Raw genomic sequence first — 19,398 nt, forward strand, 5'->3', positions numbered from 1 at the left:
AGAGAGTCGTCACACTTGGGACTCCTGGCTCCCTCCTCAGGGAGCTACTACATGTTGGACTGCATCTGGCTGTCTCCCAAAGCACTTGGGTACCATTTAGTAAGGTGAAAAATGGTATTTCACTCCTCTTTCTTTTCTCCAGGGTACACATCAGTGATTGTTATCAACTCTTCTGAGGTTAATCTCGTGGTTACTCTACAACTTGATAATTTATTTCTGTGTTTTAGCAAGATGAAGATTTACTAATTTTTACTTTCTGGATATTTTCTTTTAAAAATAAAGTAAGAAGCATAAAATAGGCTTTAGTCTATCACATTAAAAATTCTGTACAATGAGAATTCCCAGTTCACTTTCTTTCTCCTCCACTGCCGCCATTTATCAACTTTTAAATGCTCCCGTTTTTCTTCTACATGCATTCTTTAATGGTATCATTGTATACACGTGATAATGTTTCTATTTTTCCACGATGGATTTATTTAACTGGGGATAGCCCATATCAAAGAGAGTCCATGTTCCTCTTTCTCTCAGTGTCTTACCCTATCTTTTTCACATGTGTAAATTATACTTGCCCTTATTTTCTTCTACATCACAATGAAGGTAATCTGTGCTCACCTGCATTCTTTGATCTTTACATCTGCTAATTTTTACTTCCATTAGTACTTAGTAACAACTTCTGATTGTCTATTTGAAAATCTGTCTTCTCCCATGTCTTTCAAAAATGACTTAAAATTTTGTTCACCCTAACTTTTGCATATAATTTAACCCACTCCACACATACTTCTCTACTTCATGCATCTCTAGGTACTCAGGTTTTCTGTCTGCTTCATTATATGGTTAAGTTGTTTGGTAACGCTTTAGATTGATTGTACCCGATATGAAAGCAGAGCCAGGATCTATTGTAAACCTTCCCTCATGATCTTTATTCTTCCTTCTGCTACACACACACACACACACACACACACGCACACACACACACACGCACACACACACACACACACACAGACACACTCACGTACACATTCGGACCTACTACCTAGCCAACGGTCATACACAGAGTAGAGACATAGGAAAATAATTGGATAAGTGAATAACCTGTGTGATAAGTAGTAGGAAATTTTTTCTATTAATAAAAATGTGGGGAACCATAAATCTCCAATTGCTTGACATTACTACTTAGAAGCAAAAGCTGAAATACTGAATGATTTTTTTTTTTCTGGATTCTACAGTCTCAACTCTTGATACTCAAAAATGTGGTCTGGGAACAGCTCAAGGCACCACCAGGGAGCTTGTTAGAGAGTTCAAACCTCAGTCAACTCAGTCAGAATCTGCATTTTAACAAGATCTCCAGGTGATTCATATACAGAGTCATGTTTCAGGAGCAATGTACCCTACTAAAGTTGTAACAAGCTGAGGTTCATTACCATTTTTGCACATCTGTGTGGGCATTTGTGTTCACAATTTAATATATTACAATTGTCAATGTTGACATATTTGAATATTTTTCCTATAAGCATATTTTTTTCTTCATGTGGTGTTTGAGTCAAAGTCACTACAATGATAATTTTCTTAGACTATGAGAGTAAAACCTTCAAAAGCCCTTAGTGTAACCAGTACCTACATGTAAGGTAATTAAATGAGTGCTTAACAGATAATCAGTTGATGAGAGAACTAATTAATGAACAAAACAGTGAGGATAATACAAGATTAGGGAACCTTTTGAAAGGATAGTAATATTGTTCTGTTGGTTTATACATAGATTGCCTTTGTGCTAACGAGGATCATTGGCTCAATTAATGACATTTCAAGCTAGTGATTTTTTAGTACTTTGTGCAAAGGCATACCCAGAGTGACCCAAGCAAATGGAGTCTCTGAGGACTTCTAAGACAAAGGGAAATAATCATATAATATTCATTTTAATATAGGTACCTTTTTAAAGTTGTATTCAATGTCCATATGGATTGATTCAGTTAATTGAATACTTACTGAGTTCCTAGGATGTGTCAGACAGTTTTGTAGGGGTACCCATAAAGACAGTAAAATGTGGTTTCTTTGCCACTTGATTTGTCATCAAGTGGGCCAGGGAGGCCTAGACACTCTTAACTAAAGGAAGTATAAGCTAACTTGTAGATGGCAGTAGCACTTTGTGGGGTATCTTTTGGTTCTCCAGAGGGGAGGAACAAAACAGTAAGACGTGTGTATATTTCTGTATATAAATATATTTATTTTTAAGAAGTTGGCTCATGTAATTACTCAGGCTGGGGAATCAAAAATCTGTAGATTGACCTGACAGGCTGGAAGCCCAGAGAAAAGCCAGTGATGGAGCTCAAGTTTGCTGGCTGTCAGGCTGTAGCTTTCACTGTTGCTCAGGGGAGGTCAATATTTTGTTTTGTTCAGGCCTTCAACTGATTAACCCACATTATGGAAGGCAACCTGTTTGCATATTGTTCACTGATTTATGTTAATCTTATCCAAAAATACCCTCATAGACACATCCAGAATGTTTGAACACATATCTAGGCACCATGGTCCAGCCAAGTTGACGCAAAATATTAAGCATCACATGGGGGTAGAGATGAAGGTGTTCTGTCTTTGGACAAGATTACAGATAGCTTTGTGAAGGTTGTAGTGTCCCAGGTGACCTTTTGACGATGAAAGGGTTAGCAAGAAGGACAGAGTAATTTTATGTTGAGAGATAGCACCTGATTAACAAAAGTACAGAGTCAAGGAATTATTTGTGGGATGATAGGTTATGAGCTGACCAGAGCAGGAAGTTTGGAAAGAAATGCATTAGCAAATAGACCTAAAGCCACCTTTGCAGCCTAATTACAAGGGTCTGTGAAAGTAATGCTAAAGAAAGTGAACTACAGTGAGGTTTCTGGAAGGGGAATGATCCTACCTGACTCAGAATGTCTGTCTGCCTTAGCGGTAGAGGTTGAAGTGCATGATAAAAGGGAGGCAGACAGACAAGTTAGGATACAATGTCTATATTTGAAGTAAATCGAAGTGCAGATCTGAATGAGAACAATAGCAAAGGAGGGATGGAAGAGAAAAAAGATATGTGAAGGAGATAGCAGTAGACGGATCTTGGACTTTGATGGAATGTGGAACTATTTTGTTGAAGTAGAAGAAAATTTTAGGCCAGGATCCTATATCCCTGACTGAAAACAAAAAATGATTGCCAATCATTTCTTCCTTACAATTTGTGCAACATATATTGAAGTTAAAACTAAATAAAAACAACTACCAAAAGACTATTTCAGTTGAGTAAAAATGTTGAGCTGCCTTTTTATGTTAACCTATAAAATATAATTCTTTCTGCAGACTAATTGGTGGAAATATTCTTACCACTGCTGTGAAGATTATAGGCTCACTAGGGCCATGCAGTTTTAACCTTGGCTCCAATCAGGCAGTCATCTAAGACAGCATGAAATCAGCCTTCAGTTGCCTGTTGTAATGCATATTGTCAGTTATTTAAAATTAAGGTTAAAACTCACCTTCCTCCATTCCCTTCCTGCCTTTTTCCTATATTTAGAGAAATTGAGGCATTCGAGGGTGTTTCTTGTTTAAGGGAATCTGCTGATGGAGACTTACCGCCATGCACCATGTCGATCAGACAGCTTTGTGTAGTGCGTGTAGCCATTTCCCCTTTGCTCAGGGGCTGAAGGGATGGATTGTAGTGTTGGCAATATAAAGGAAGATTAGAAGTAATTTGATTTTTATCATTTTGTCTACTCTGAGAAGTGCTTGTGTTTGTAGTGGAAGGGCATGGTCCTTTCTAAGAATAATGTGCACTCTGTCCCTCGAGTGAAAGGAAGGAGGCAGCCAGGGAGTTTGAAATGTTGATCATATGGCTTAGCTTCTCCCATCGGGATATATGGTAGTATCATTAATCTTGATAGGAAACTCAAGAGCAGGAACAAAGGGATTTTATTGTTTTCCTTTATTTGTTTTTGTTCTCATACTGGACATAGAGGGCAAATATGAGTCAGTATTAAATTTGAAAACTTGCAAGAGAAAATGTGCAAGTTAGGGTCCAGAAAAAAAATTAGGGCATGTTGATAAGTCCATCATGTTCTTTGAAATGTTAGGAGTCATGTGTGTTATTATATTAATTTTAGTAAGAATGGGTGAAAACACACAAATATTTACATTTCATAAAACTTTTAGAAAATGTATAGTTAATCATATGAAATCAAACTGATATATCCAACATATTAAAATATTCCCATTATGTGAATAATAATATGTTGATTAAGTTGAAACCACAATCATGAAGATTTCCCTAGGAAAAATAATGTTAATAAAAGGAAGGTGCTTGTTGTGATGAGCACTGGGCTATGTAAGTGATGAATCACTAAATTCTACTCCTGAAACTAATATTACACTATATGTTAACTAACTAGAATGTAAATAAAAAAGTGATACAAAATTAGTGTTCTAATACAAATTATTCATCATTAGTGTATTTTTGCTTTAAAATAGTGAGAGTCTACATCTGTCTTAAGTACTGGAATATGAAGCTTGTGTTTTTCAGGCGACTGTCACTCTGAAAAGATGTCACTGCTTTGTATTTAGACACCTTAATGAAAATTTGAATAATATACTATTAATTATATTTTACAGCATATCATTTAAATCATATATACCAGTAACTAGACAATAGTCTATTATATTCTATAGAAGGAAATAAAAATTAGATTTAACTCAGATACTAGATTGAGTTAAACACATTCAATGTGACGTGAAAATTGAAACACAGAGATGGCGATTCTAGAAACTGAGTCGTTTTCCTTGGGTACTTAAATCTGTTCCCCTTCTGAAAACCCTTATGATTTCAATTTGCCATCAGAATAAAGCTCAAAGTCCTTATTATGCCATATCATACATTCCATGATGGGATACTAACTTTATCTTGATCTCTTTATCTTGATCCCATGATGGGTTACTAACCTTAACTTGATCTCTTCCCCCTACTCTGCTTGTTGTTTCTGTTTTTGTCTGAAAAAGCCATGCTACTGAATGCATTTGTGTGTTCCTGTGAAAGCTGCTCCTCTTCTTGGAAAACTCACCTGTCAGTGTGACAGATCCTCTTTATCTGCAATACTTCATTCAATTATCAACTCATTTATTAAAAAAACATCTTTTTGCTGTGTTCCCTGATTTCCTGGGTACATCACTCACATGCTCACTTCCTTCTGCATTTAATAGTCACCTTTGCATTTTATTGATACCATTAGTTTATGAGTCTGTCTCAACCACAGAACAACACACTTTTTGGTGACTGATACCACGTCATATTCTTCATTCTAACAATACATCCTGGCATAGAATACAGGTTCAATGGAAGTTTCCCAAAAGAGTAAATAAATAATGACCTCTGTGCTCTAGACGGACATCTCTGCTCATGCAAATAAATTGTGAGAGTATAAAAATACCATCTACATATTGAAAAAAACTTTATAATATTCAACTTTTACTATGTAAATTATACGTGTGTTTACCTCTTTTACTCCCCCTTCCCAACACACACACAAATAGGCTAACCTCTGTGAGAAGTAAGAGAAAATAGTTAAATTAAAAAAAAAAAAATCATTCAACACAAAAACTACTTATTCAACACCTATTGTGTATTACTTTGTATAGTAGATAAACTGATGATAGAAGTTTGCATACTATAATTTTTCAAAAGGTTCTCACTTCCCAGTACAAATTTGCTAGAACTCTTAAACAAATTTAGGTTGGCATCATGTTTTAAGCATACTTCAAAACAACTTTGTGTTATATGGACAATTATTACTCTCATTTTATTTTTAACAAATGAATAACAGAGGCACAGAGAGCTTAAAAATGCTTTTGAAGCTCATACTACAGTATTGGAACTTGAAGTCCAACCTAGTAAGTCTGGCTCCACACTCTATGTTCTTAACCACTATATGCTTGCAGTAGTTGATGATTTTAAGGAGTTCATGGTTTGTAAGAAGTGGTGGATTTAGAGATGAGTAATACAAACAATGGCATAATATAAAAAAAGTACTCTGAAAGAAAACAAAGGAGTGCTTGGCCATGAAATTGTTTAGATCAGAGATCAGCAAACTACAGTCTACCGGCCAAATATGGCCTACAGTCTGTTTTTGTATTGCCTACTGTCTCAGAATGTGTTTTTACATTTTCCAAATGATTATTAGGAAAACAAAAAGAAAAATGTTTTCTTGACATACAGAATTTTGTGAAATTTAAACTTTGGTGTTCACACATAATGTTTTATTGGAACATAGACATACTAATTAGCTTATTTGTTTCTGAAAGCTGCCTCCCTGGTACAACAGATTTGAATAGTTGTTGGAGATCGCATGGCCTATAAGGCCTAAAATATTTACTATCTGGCCCTTTACAGAAAAGTTGTATGAATCCTAGTCCAGAGAGAGCTTTTTCCACCAACTGCAGTTTGGGAGGAAGAGCATGCATGAATATAAAGCCATGGAGACGTGAAGGATCTTGGTGTGTTTAAGAAGACACAGATAGTTGAGTATGGCTAATGTCTATCTGCCAATTGAGTTGCAGTTTATGGAAAGAAATTCCATTTTTTTTTTTCAGCAGGAAGTAGAAACTATTGAACTGTTTTAATGGACCATTCCTCCTTTTTCTAAGCACTGATAAATAAATGTTGATTTTGCTTCAAACTTAATAACCCATGTTGGTTTCGTACCTTTTAAAAATGAGTTCTTTCTTTCTTCTCATCTTCCTGTCCAATAGGCCATGCTGCTTCTTACCATTATTGACAAGGTTTCCCGCATGAGGAATTGTTTATCTGCAACCCATTTTTCATAGGATAAGCCTCTTGTGAGTTCCTTAGATGAGATGTATCTTACAAAGAAATGTTCATTATTATTTTCATTGTTTTTTTATTCACATCATTGTCATTTTCATTACTGTTGTCATTCATCTTTCACCATCTGTTTTCCCCTTGCTCCCTAAGGTTTTTCTGCTACACTTCATTTCTTATTAGGAATTTGTCTTATTTGGTAGATGTATCTTCATTATTTTCTTACTACCTTCTTTCCACCTACCAGGTGACTGGTATGTGTGTGTATACATGTGCATGTACATGTATGTAACAGAGAGGGTCCAACCATGTTAAAAAATTTAACTGGTATCCACTTCTGTGCATAAAATAATGGTCAGGACTTAAGATCCATCATCCTGCCAATGAAGTTTCTAGATATTAATCTGATTTATGAGGAGTATTTGGGTTTCGTTTTATCTGTTAAGTGAATTCTGTCAGTGATCAACTCACTGACACCATGAACAATGGCCAGGACGGGACCACTGGAATCTCATTTGAAGTGAGAGTTCTGTGAATGATCAGCACAGTTCTCTTCCCTTCCCCTTCCTTCTCCCACCAAGTGTTCTGTGATGCCACATTACAGAAACAGTAAATCATACTCAGGAATTTCTTGATGTCAGGAGGATGAGTGTTTGGTGGGAAATGGTGACCATCAGCAGCTTGGTTTTGGATCCTGATGGGGAAGGAATGCTAGGTAATAAGGGGTCACAGCCAAGAAACTACACAATGTTAACTCTAAATTATGATTAGCATTCTTGCACAAAAGTTCCTTAAATAATAAAAATACAATTTTAGATTTGGAGAAATCTTCTTAAACAGATAAGATATTATTTCTTTTCTATTTCCCATAATGCTTAAGTCATTCCTGGTGTTCCGGTAAGCAACTGAAACGGAAGAACTGTTTCAGTTCATTATCACTATAGGACATTACATGGAAACTCAATCCATTAAAAGAAAAGAAAAGAAAAAAAAAAAACCCACTGCATTTCATAAAGTCTCTAAATAAATTATTTTGGCTGGCGCGGTCACTGGAAGAACACAGCCTCTTATTCATTCAGTGTTTTCCTTTACAGAACATTAAATCACATGTCAAATGGTTTTATAAAATTAGAAATGTCACACACATGGTACAAATCCTTAAAATGCACAGCTAGACATAGTTAAAAATCATATATATGCTCTCTGTTATTTTTTGTCATACAGATTTTAGTGCTTAATAAAGTATATGGTCTACTGGACTAAAATCTTATTTTATAGAATCATGTAAAAATGAGAACAGAAGTCTACTCTGCATGTAGTACGTAGAATTAGGATTCTACTATTTGGACTCTGTCACTATGTTGCTTACCTTTTTCCTGTTCACTGATTTCATTTATCAAAAGCAGCCAGGGGTCTCTGTCATATATAGCTTTGTTCTGATAGGGCAAGTCTCAATATGAATTCAGTAGAGTCTCTGTTCTTGAAGACTTCATAGTGATTATTAAAGTGATTTGTACAGAGTTCAGGACTGCAGAGGTGTCTGTAACATAAGCAGAGACCACTTGTTGACGTCCGTTTTCCTGTACTGTGACTGTAGTCCCATCATCCCACTGGACACAGTTAAAGGCTCACTCAGATTCAAGGGCAGGAGAGAGGTTTCAACATATTGACAAGAGTAGCTTCAAAGTATTATGAAAGAAGATTAAAGGAAGTGTTTAGAAATAAAACACCATATGATAAAATTTATACAGTTCTGAACTTTTCTATTATTAAGCACAGGAGAGCTTCCAATTTAGCCTCTGCAAAAACTTAAATTCTCAAAATCTTTTGTGCTTCTCTACAAAACTTTTTATATTAAATCTGAGATGAATGAAATTCTGTTAACAATGGATTAATTATTATTTTCCTGATTAAACAACTGCTTACTGAGTTTGTATAAGCCAGGGATTTTGTTATATGTAGGACTAATATTTTGAAGATACAGTCCCAACCTCAAGTTTGTCATTCAGAAGACCTGAAACATGAATAAATAAATGTATTCTTTTGAATTGCAGTATTTCTCCAGAATTGCATATAACCCTCTTAAACTATACCACAAGTCGCATAATAATTTTTATTTTTCCTTATATAACGGGACTTCGTTAAAAATAAGAGTATTATACACAAGAGTTGACTGATAATTAATTGGCAAATATGATAGTGATGATGATGTACCTGATAACCTGTCTCCACCAGGATTAAGTGGCTCCTTTAAATGTTGGTCTTTTATTTTTAATGTGATTTTACTTTTTGCAGGCAAAATTATGGGCGGAATTTTAACCATTTTTGAGCAAAGGAATTTGGTGACTGATCTTTACCATGGCTTTCTTCTCATACTTTCTCTTGTCATTGATGTTAGCTGTTGTTATGCCATAAAAGGTACTTGTTTACTGAGGCTTTTAGATAATTATAATTTTATGTGTCCTGCTTAATAGTTTTATCTGTAACTGGGACTTTATTATTGCACAACATTTTTCCCTGTAGGATATATGGAGGGGTAATATATTCATCCTGTCTACTTATCTGCCTTACCATTCTGTGGGAATCATTGCCAGAAGATGGTATGCACTTGTCTATGAATGGATAAAAGGAGGAATTTATTTAGTTTCATAGCAATAAAATTAAGTTATATTTCAGGCCTCCAGTTATGAGTTTGTATAGGGCTCATCTCTATAGCATATGAGAAAATGTTTCGTATATATAACAGATACTTACTCTTTCAAAATATTTTAAAATCACTTTGATGCAAAAAATATTATATTTATTTTATATTCCTATCATAAAAAGAAAGTTATTACATATATTTCAACCTTTTTTTATGACTCTGTGAGGTATAGAGAAATCAACTCTGGGTTTCTGAAATAAATTAGGGGTGTCATTTACTGGGGTTTTAGGGAAAGCTGAATCATCAGAACTTGTCAGAAAATGTGAGATCCAGGGCATCATACCAGAGGTGAACTCTTGGTACCTGGTATTTAACTCGCACGTTGCTACGCATTTTACACATTGTTTTCATTTCCATGTATTTTGAAAATAATTTAAATCTCTAAAAGAGTTAAAAGAATAGTACAAAGGCCACCTGTTGCCAGTTGCTGACATTTTGCCACATTTTCAATTTTTGAGCTATTTGAAAATAAAACTGCATACATCATGATTCTTTATCCCTAGATATTTTAATATATATTTCTTTAAAACAAGGTTATTCTCCTGTATACCAGCAACATGATTATCATCAGCCAGTATGTATTAATGTTTCAATATTTTCTAGTTTTTAGTTCATCTTTACATTTTTTATGATTGTTCGCAATTTTTCTTGCTTTGCTCCAGGAGCTGATCAAGGGACAAACATATGCCATTTGTTGTGTGTCTCCAGTCTCCTTCAGTCTAGAGCACTGACCCCCCCACTTCCATCATCTTTGTCTTTCTTAAGACATTTTTGTTGAGGTCCAGTCAGTTGCTTTGTAAAATATCTCCTATTTGGATGAAGCTTATGATTTCTTCATGGATAGATTAACTTTGGATTCATTTTGGCAAGAATACTGCTTTGCTTCTGGTTGACACTTTTGTATCACATCAGGAGGCATTATGTCTGTTTATTCCATTATTTTTGGGAGACTGTGTTTGGTTAACATGTTAACCATTAGTTTTCTTTGATTTAAGAATATGCATTTCCATCTGTAATTAAGTAATTTCTTGGGTGATCCTTTGAGGTTGTGTAGTAATCTTGTTTTCCAATACACTGTTGGTATTTCTTTTCTTTCTTTCTTTTTTTTTCTTTTTTTTTTGAGTTCAGTTATTACATCTTTCTTCAGTATCTGACATGTTTCTTTGAAGAAGTGCTCTTTTCCCTTCCAGATCTCAAGTTTGACCAGGAGTTGCCCTTCACTGTGGCTCCAGTGTACTTTTTGATATATTCCCGTTAGTGTTTAGCATTTGTTCACTTTCTGGCAAAACTGTTGTTCTTCTACTTTCCCTCTACAGACCTGGAATTAACCATTTTCCAAGGCATCTGATAGGAAATAGTGTTTAGAAAGTAGCATCTGGGCACTAGATACACTCATTGCTACTTGGGGGTCATTTCTTCATGGCTCTTTAGTGAATGACTCTAGGATGGATATGTTCAAAGGGGAAAAATAACTTGAAAGAACTCTTGAGCTGGACGTAAATGATTGTTCATCATGCTGATTACTGCAACTCAAACTCACCATCTCAGGGTTCTTCTTCATCTTTCCCATGGTGTGCGTGTGTGTCCCATAGTGAAACCCAGAGTTCCCATTTATCTGTATGCTTCCCCACTTATAATTCATAAAATAGTTGCAGTATAAAGACTTCTTTGCAGAGGCTGTATAGAACTAAGTTTATATAAACTAACAGGTAATTGTTTCCTTTTTGTGGTTTTAATTCTTAACCATTGCGGGTACATACTGAGTCACCACTGGGTTTTCTTTATACCTGCTGTGTGGTATTAGTACACCTGTAGGTGTACTCACCAATGTTGTGTGTGTGTGTGTATGTGTGTTTAATATATTTGGTGAACAAATATGAACTGGAGTTGGAATTTTTCTTAAGGATCTTTGGCCTGCCACACAGTGTTTCCTCTACAGATATCTAAAGAGCTAAGAACACCAAATGCTTACTATCTGGATGAAACAAAGAGTTTCTGAGATAAAAGAAGTACAGGCTGTAGAGCTGAAGTTTATGAAGAAGAAAGAGACAATAGATTAAATTATGCTTGTAACTGGACAGATGTGAGAAATCTGGGGGCTCTCTGGCTGGTTTTGGTAATCCTGGAAATGGTCTTTGTTGACACTTTTAGACTGCAAAGACAGCAGCTGTATTTTCGTTCAAAGTTTGGCTGCAGTGAACAGTATTGCATATGCAGTACAGCTTCGGATGCTTCTAGAAGGCTGATATCCAAGGTTTTCGTAAGAACTTGACAGGCAGAGCAATCTCAGAGGCTACTGTAACCATTATCTGACTATAGAGGGAAACCAAACCTGCAAATCACATTTTGAAGAACTTAGGAAATATCAGCAACTAACTTAAATAACTTTTTAAACTAATGACTGTGATTATTATTTTTAAATTATGATTTTATTTAATATATACTGAATTAAGTTAGATGTTATTAGTCCTACTTTACACACGAGGATACTGATAATCAGAGAGGTTTGCAAATTTTGTAAGGTCGAGCAGCTAATAATGGCAAAGATGAAATTTAAATTTAAAATTATCTACCTCCAAACCCCATAACTTTAATTCATAGAGTTTGTTATTCATAAAAGATCAAAGTAAACTGAATAACCATTTATCCAGCGAATAAGCATAATGAATTTTAGAAGACAGAACACAGAATTCAGTAAATTGTAGGGTTAAGATATCCCTGCACATTTTTTTTTTTATGTTTTTGATTTGCCTTTGAATTTATTGATAATTAGTTAATGGAGCCTGATTTTAGTTGTATTAGATGAAGATAGATCTCAGAGATTTTGTGTAACATACCTTTTACAAACCATTCAGCACTGTGCTAATTACTTTGCATAAATTAAGTCATTTACCTCACAGCAGACCTGTAAGTTGGGAATAATCGTTTTCGTTTTACATGTGAGCAAACTGAGGCTCAGTGAAGTTAAATGACTTGGTAAGCAAATTGCTATCAAGTAGCAATACAGTCATCTGATCCTATACTCTTTACATCTCAGAGATTTTGTTATTGTCTGGTTAATGTTATTCGTATATTCTTCTATTCTTTTTAAAATGTGAAAGTGCATTTTATAATTAGGTAGTTAGTCCAAAGTACTTATTTTTGAAATGTACTCTTAGGTGTAATCCGAATCAAAATATTATTGTATCATTAAGTTTGAAAAATAAAAGAGGCAAAATATTTTATTTTCTTTCGGGACAGTTTAAATCAGAGATCGGTTTGTGATATATTACTATACCGACTTACAGTACTGTATCGACAAATATTCTAAATGTTTCTACTTTGTTCCTAGCACTGCTCTAGCTAGGCATAGAGGAAGGAGGAGAGGAGATAAAACACCTTCCCTCATGGAGCGTACTCTCTAGTGTGTTGAATAACACTACTTACAAACAAGATACTTGGAGATTCAATAGATAGGATTTAGACCTTAGATGGGTAGGGAGTGGAGCTTTTTAGGTTTTGTGGTATTGATCCAAAGGAAAAAAAATACACAGAAAACTCTGAAGAAGACTGTATTTTAAATTATTTACCCTAATTAGGAAAAATACTATTTTTGTAAGGATCTAACCCCCCTTCAAATACATTGAAAAGCTCTGACAATGTTTCCTGTGACTATATTTGAGGTGCCATGATGAGTGCATGCCAAAAATTGTGAAAAGTCTGAGATTTTTACCTTCTCGCAAGCTAAAGTGTTAGCCTGCCCTAGTTTCATACATGTTGGCAGAAGATCAAGCCTCCTGGGTCAGAGGCAAGGTGCTTTATTACTCATACAGCAAGAAGTATGACCTTCATGTAACCGTCATGTTCACATCTGTTCCTTGAGTGTCCCAAGTCCACAGGAGAAATAGGGGAGGGGGTCCTGGAGGGCTCTGCATACACCATGGATTTGCATCACAGTTGAGGAGTCACAAGCTTGGGGTCTTTTATAGGAGATTGCAGTCTTTTATGAAAGATTTCCCGCAGAGAGAAATTATTATTATACTAGACAGCAAAAAATCCTGCCTGGAGGGTGACACTATCTCTGTCTTCCAAGGCTGTTAGCTATACCTATGTCCTTGAGTACTTAATACTGAACAGAGGACATCAGTGTATTTGTTCTCAAAATGAGCAGAAATGTGAGACATCCATAGAGAATTACTTTCAGTTTCCTTCACTCTATACTACTGTTTTCCATGGCTTGATAATGAACTATCACTAAAAACTGGTTACTTGTGTATATTGCATATAGGGAAGAATGACATATTTGGATCATATCTATGATGGGACGGGTCATAAAATATCTAACTTACATATGAGGAAAATGAGGTTCATGGAGAATATATTTATGACTCAGTATTCCATAGTTAATCAATTTCAGTGTCAGGATTTAATACCAGATGTTTTCAGTAATCAAAAGAATCCAACGTTCGGTATGTAAATATATCTGCAATTTCTAGCATAAATAGATAGAACTCCTCCATGCTGAAAACGACTTTCAGAATTTCATGTTAGTATGACATCCACATCAATTTGGCATTCACCCATATTATCAGCTTTCACCTGAGAAACACTTTCCATTATGTAGTTCAGTCTACTGAAAAATGTGCTGGCACTAACCTCCTCTCACAGGTTAGAGAAGTTGGTGCAGTTCTGGCTCAATGCAGCCGGAAAGGTGGTTTCTTCAGGGCAACCTGCTGATGGATATTCTAGCCCTAGAATACACATTTAGATGTGTCTAGATTAGAAACATCTACAATGCATTCATGAATTACAGTTTATAGGAAGATCAAAGCAGGACATAACAGCATTCTATGGGGTTTTAAAAGAGCTGGTTTTTTTTTTTTCTTCTCCAAGATAATAAAGTTTGTTTCTAGAGTTTAGTAAATAGGTGTCTTTAGTCAGCAGGTCAGCATTATTTTCAATATCCCTATGATTTATCGGCTGGGGGCATTTTAATATAGAAGTCCCTTACATACATACTTTACAGAAATTTGCTTGATTTTTGTGTATGTGATGAATTCTTAAATCCCTCTTTTCTAGCTGACCAAAATTCATATAATTATATATTTGAATTAATGAAGACCATGAAAGCACTGTGACAGAATAATTATCTTTAATTATACTAATTACATAAATGGGTAAAAATTGATGATTAGGGCATTACTTTGTGAAAATAATAGCTTCATATTAATGATTGGATCTTCTTGTGACTTATCTTAACCATCCTCCCTACCTTTTCCGACCTACATTTGACATATAAAAGTTTAAGAAAAATTTTGAACTCAGATTCATTCCTTCATATATACCCTGAATTTCTATGCTTTTTTGAATTAACTAAGATGATTTGTGTTGCCAGATTTAGCAAATAAAAATACATTGCCTTCAGTTAAATTTGAGTTCCAAATGCACAGCGAATATGGCCTTTTTAGAGTAAATCCAAATATTGCAACATTGGAGATGAATTCCGTAAGGCAGTATGCTCAGTAATGGTTAGTTGCATGTGTTTTTAAGAGGATATATATTCAGCCTTTTATCCAGTATTCCCACAAAATATAGGAAAAATTGCAAGGATTTTATTGAAATGTGAATTAGTCCCAGAAGTAAATTTTTAATGTTTCAGTTTAAGCTATAAAAGTTGTCACCTGCACTTTACAAAGGTCACATGATGGTTACGTGCCACTCTTTGGTTGTAAAATACAGACGTAAATTATTTTGTGAAGTGATGTTTATATTCTAGCATATTTCTCATTAAGGCAGGCAAATGAATTTAAGGATACGTGTTTTCCCCAAACTAGTTTTTAAAAAAGGACAGATAGTTTCGTGATTTTTATTAACAACAATTTAAATTCCCACAAGTCTTCATCAGACCCCAGTTCTTTTCTATCATATTGTTAACTGACAATGTCCATGAATTACTTATCAAATAATTGTCTGTAATGTTTTCCTCCTGTATTTACTTACTGGGATTCCCGAATATGCAGGGATTGCCTTATTCCTCTTGTGCTTTGGTTATTTGGTGAACGTCAAAAGGCAACAAGAAGTGTCATTATTTTGGGATCTAAAAATAATTCATTTGCATAATGGGGTTTGAAATCCTGAAACACAAAACTCTGCAATGCTCCCCATTGAGAGCAGTTGTGCTTGTGATGGAGAGAGAGAAGTTAACTTAGATGCTCTATGCAATCAGAATATAAGACTCTTGATAACTTTATAACACCACTCCAGCACTAATGATTTTCTTAGAAAAATGTTTATAATTTCAAGTTCTTAAATAAACGAAGATTTGTCTCAGAGTCAAGTCTTAAAGAATGCTTTGCTCTTGATCCGGGGACCTGGGCCACTTTGTGGAGGGCTAACCTTTCCTAAAATAGCCCTGAAGCAGTTGTGTTAAGGCCCCTTTGCAGATGCTCCCTAATGTGAGTTTAAATACTGTGGTGTCCTTTATCAAGGAGAACCCACACGCTTCCAAAGCTGTCACAGCTGGCTAACTCTGGTCCGATTCATAAGGGATTAATTGGCCATGGGTGCTCGTGAGCTGAAATACTGTCATAGCGGCTGTAGATCTGTCACTTTGATACACAAGGTAATCAAGTCCAGTAATAGACTCTCCATGAATGTTAATAGCTTACCTTAGCAAGAAATCATTAGAGGCTGTTTACTTGATGTCACATGGAAGAACATAGTCTGGACTTTTAGTTCAAGATCATTTGATATTTTGTGGGATAAACTTCTTTTCCAAAACTGTACTAAATACCAAATACGTTGTGATTGTTTTGAGACTAACTACAGAGGAAAAGAACCTGAGCTTGAGAAAACAACCTCATCTGAAAAATAAAAGTAAAATACATTTTTTTTCTAAATTTCTTTTTAATGATTTTCTGGTAATGGTTCAAACAATCAGAAAATCGAGTGAAAGGAAAAGTTTACTTTTCCCTTGTTTCCTTCTCCCCCGCCCCCTTTAGGGATAACTTGGTTTCTCTGGTATGAAATCTTTCCAGATCATTTACCCTTCATTTAAAAATAGAGTTTTATATACTCACACACGTAAATAGATTTATGTACTTTTATTTGAATGGGATTATAGTTTACTTTTCTTCAAAAGCATTTTGGTTGTCTGTATGTATAAATAAATTGCATTGTAATAGTTGAACAATATTCTGTAAATTAAAGGTGAGCTTTAATTTGTTTAAATATTAATTGCATTTCAGTTACAGAAATTTTCTAAGAAAATAAAGAAATGAGAAATAGATTATTTATTTTCAAGGTTATTTTATTTGAAATATATTTTGACTCTGCACCTATCACATATTTGAATGTGTAACCCAGAGCCTAACACTTGCAGCCTTGCACAATATTTAAGGCACTGAATTTTTAATAGGAAATTTCATACTTTGGTGTCCTAGATTTTTCAGGAATGATTAAACTTCTCATTGGATACCACTTGAGAATATTGGTCTGTGGCTCTGTCCTTAGGTGTAATTGTCTATGTTAGGAAATTATTGGAGGAGAGGGGAAAATGATGAAATTATAGATTGATCAGACAAAAAGGTGACTTTGTTGAAATAAGAATTTTAGCATTAACAGTTGAATTGAGGAGAATCTGCAATCCCAAAGTGCAGGGAGAAGTTTGAAGACTGCTAAAGATTTCCTGAGATTAAGCACCCTGGGTATTGATGTTAAGCACCATCCAGGAAGAATTCATTATAAGACTTTGACATGTATCCTACACACAAATTTTTTAAGCCAGATGAATTGACTATGTTTCTGGACAGGTAGCATATTTGAATATGTACATAGGGAGAGAAATACTTTATCATTGTAATTTATCGGTTATGTAAGTAAAAATGTAGCTACAATACACCATCATACAGGAAGATATTGTAAAAGTTATTAGATCTAAGTTTTTTAACAATCTTCAAATGGAGCATATAATTAGCTCTTGAAATTCTGTTATCATTGTATTTAGACTCTAATTAGTAGCCAATCTTTGTAGTTTTCTCTTACCGAGAAAATCGTCTCAGTATTCAATATGTTTAAAATCAATTCAATTCAGAGTACCCGTATTATAATAGAATGAAGAAATTAAAACAGTATGTAAAAATATGGTGTGAAAACACCAAAAAGGGCATTGGAAATGGGCATAATATATTATATATATAGATTATATATGTATATCTGTCCTAGAGTTATTAGGAGAATTGACACATTTAAATCATTTTCAGAATATTTAAGCTATATAACACCTTTAAAGCAATTAGTATAGAGAGTTTAAATTGTAGTTGCTTACCAAATTGTGGATTTCATCTTATAGTTACCACTCAGTTGATAGATCATAAAAATATGGGCACATATTTTCGTAAAATAATAATAAAATCAAACCTATTACCACTTGTTACAAAATTGAAGGTTTATTTAAAAATGACATTTATTTTTAGGTTCTGATTACATTTTAATGGACAATTCTTTGTGATGTGGCTGGTGAGTAGTATTGTTGCAGAATTGAAAGAGGTCTTCATTCCCTGTGTTGTATTACCCTGTACTCAAAACTGTGGTTCATCTGGCCAGTTCTGCCATCTTTTTATGTAACAGGCAACAATCGGTTTAAGATTTATAATGCAAGAGTACTGACTGCTCTGAGGTTTATATTCTATGAACCCTAAAGTGTAAGTGGAGAGGAAGAAGGGATGTCAGTCAGTACTGGTTCCATCCATATGCCTATCTCAGGAAGCCATGCAGCCCAGACGGTAGCCCAGAAAGATGGTGGCACTTGTCTAGAAAGAGCTACAGGTGAAAAGCCAGATGGTACAATGAATTGGGGGGTGAAATAAGCACAGGAGGAGAGAAAGACTTAGATGTGCTTGGAACATGTGAATGTGTCCAGAAGTAATTCTCATAATATCTCAATAAAATAAAGTGAATATTCGGCAATTTTGACAGATTTTTAATATTGACTTTTTGTTGGAGTTTAAACTTATCAGTGTGATACTTTTTATTCTTGGCTTTTCACAACTTGTGAGATTTCTTGAAATAGCGTTAACATCAGAACAATTCCATCTGTATCTCCTGAATGTTTTACAAAATGTATTTGCTATACCTTTACCCGTTTAAGTCAATAGTTTAGTTCTTTTTTTTAGCGAAAGCATATTTCTTTCCATTATTATTAATGATCAGCTAGTATATGTAGACAAGAGAAATGTGCACTGAGAGTAAAGAAAATGAATTCGACGTAAGACTTTTACCTTGAGAAGCTTTATCCTAGCACAGGAGATTGAAATGTAAGCATACAGTTATGACAGTTTGAAAAATACTGGAATACAGGCATAGGTAGAATACTGTGCAAAGAGAAAGGAGTAAGCAATGCACAGAGAGGCTCTAAAAGTGTGTTCTTCCACTGAAATAACTTCTAATAGAGTCCCACATGGCTGTCACAACATAGTCCATCCTTCATGTCTCTCTTAATGGTCGCTGGCCTTCCCTGATAACATTACTGAAATCTGACTATGAGAAACTCCCTCATGAGTAGTCAGGTGAAAGCTTAGCTGTTTTTGGTAAAATATCTTAGATTTTATGTGATAATATTCTTTCAACTATGCATATTTCTTGAGCCTGGTCTTAATGTACTATAGAGGAGTTATCCTGAACCTGCCCTAAATGTATTTTTCATTTCCTTATTTCTCTCTTCTCCATACTCTATGCATTGTAGAGTACCTGTTTAACATGTCTCGATGACAGGGGCTGCATCTATATTTTATTTGTAAATCATTCATCCCAATTATGAGCAATGAGGGCACCAGACAGAGCTTTATTAGGGGTGAATTTTACCAATACAGATCGTGGACCAGATACAGAAATT

General features: G+C 34.8%; 1 long non-coding RNA gene across 4 annotated transcripts in view; it reads right to left on the bottom strand.

Moving 5' to 3' along the window:
* LOC122217434 overlaps positions 1-18,853 on the bottom strand; it is an 88,774-nt gene extending 69,921 nt beyond the window's left edge. Inside the window, exons 1-5 of one of the 4 annotated variants that reach the window (XR_006201483.1) lie at positions 18,785-18,820; positions 16,175-16,369; positions 14,163-14,257; positions 8,193-8,363; positions 6,707-6,864 (exon numbers count right to left, since the gene is read on the bottom strand). This is a non-coding gene — a long non-coding RNA (uncharacterized LOC122217434). Of the gene's footprint in view, positions 1-6,706; positions 6,865-8,192; positions 8,364-14,162; positions 14,258-16,174; positions 16,370-18,784 lie in introns of all 4 variants that reach the window. The other 3 variants (XR_006201485.1, XR_006201484.1, XR_006201486.1) reach the window with 3 other exon arrangements.
* Between the last annotated feature and the right edge of the window lie 545 nt (positions 18,854-19,398).

Source organism: Panthera leo, chromosome B1 (assembly GCF_018350215.1).
Source record: "Panthera leo isolate Ple1 chromosome B1, P.leo_Ple1_pat1.1, whole genome shotgun sequence".
In the NCBI taxonomy this organism is placed as follows: domain Eukaryota; kingdom Metazoa; phylum Chordata; class Mammalia; order Carnivora; family Felidae; genus Panthera; species Panthera leo.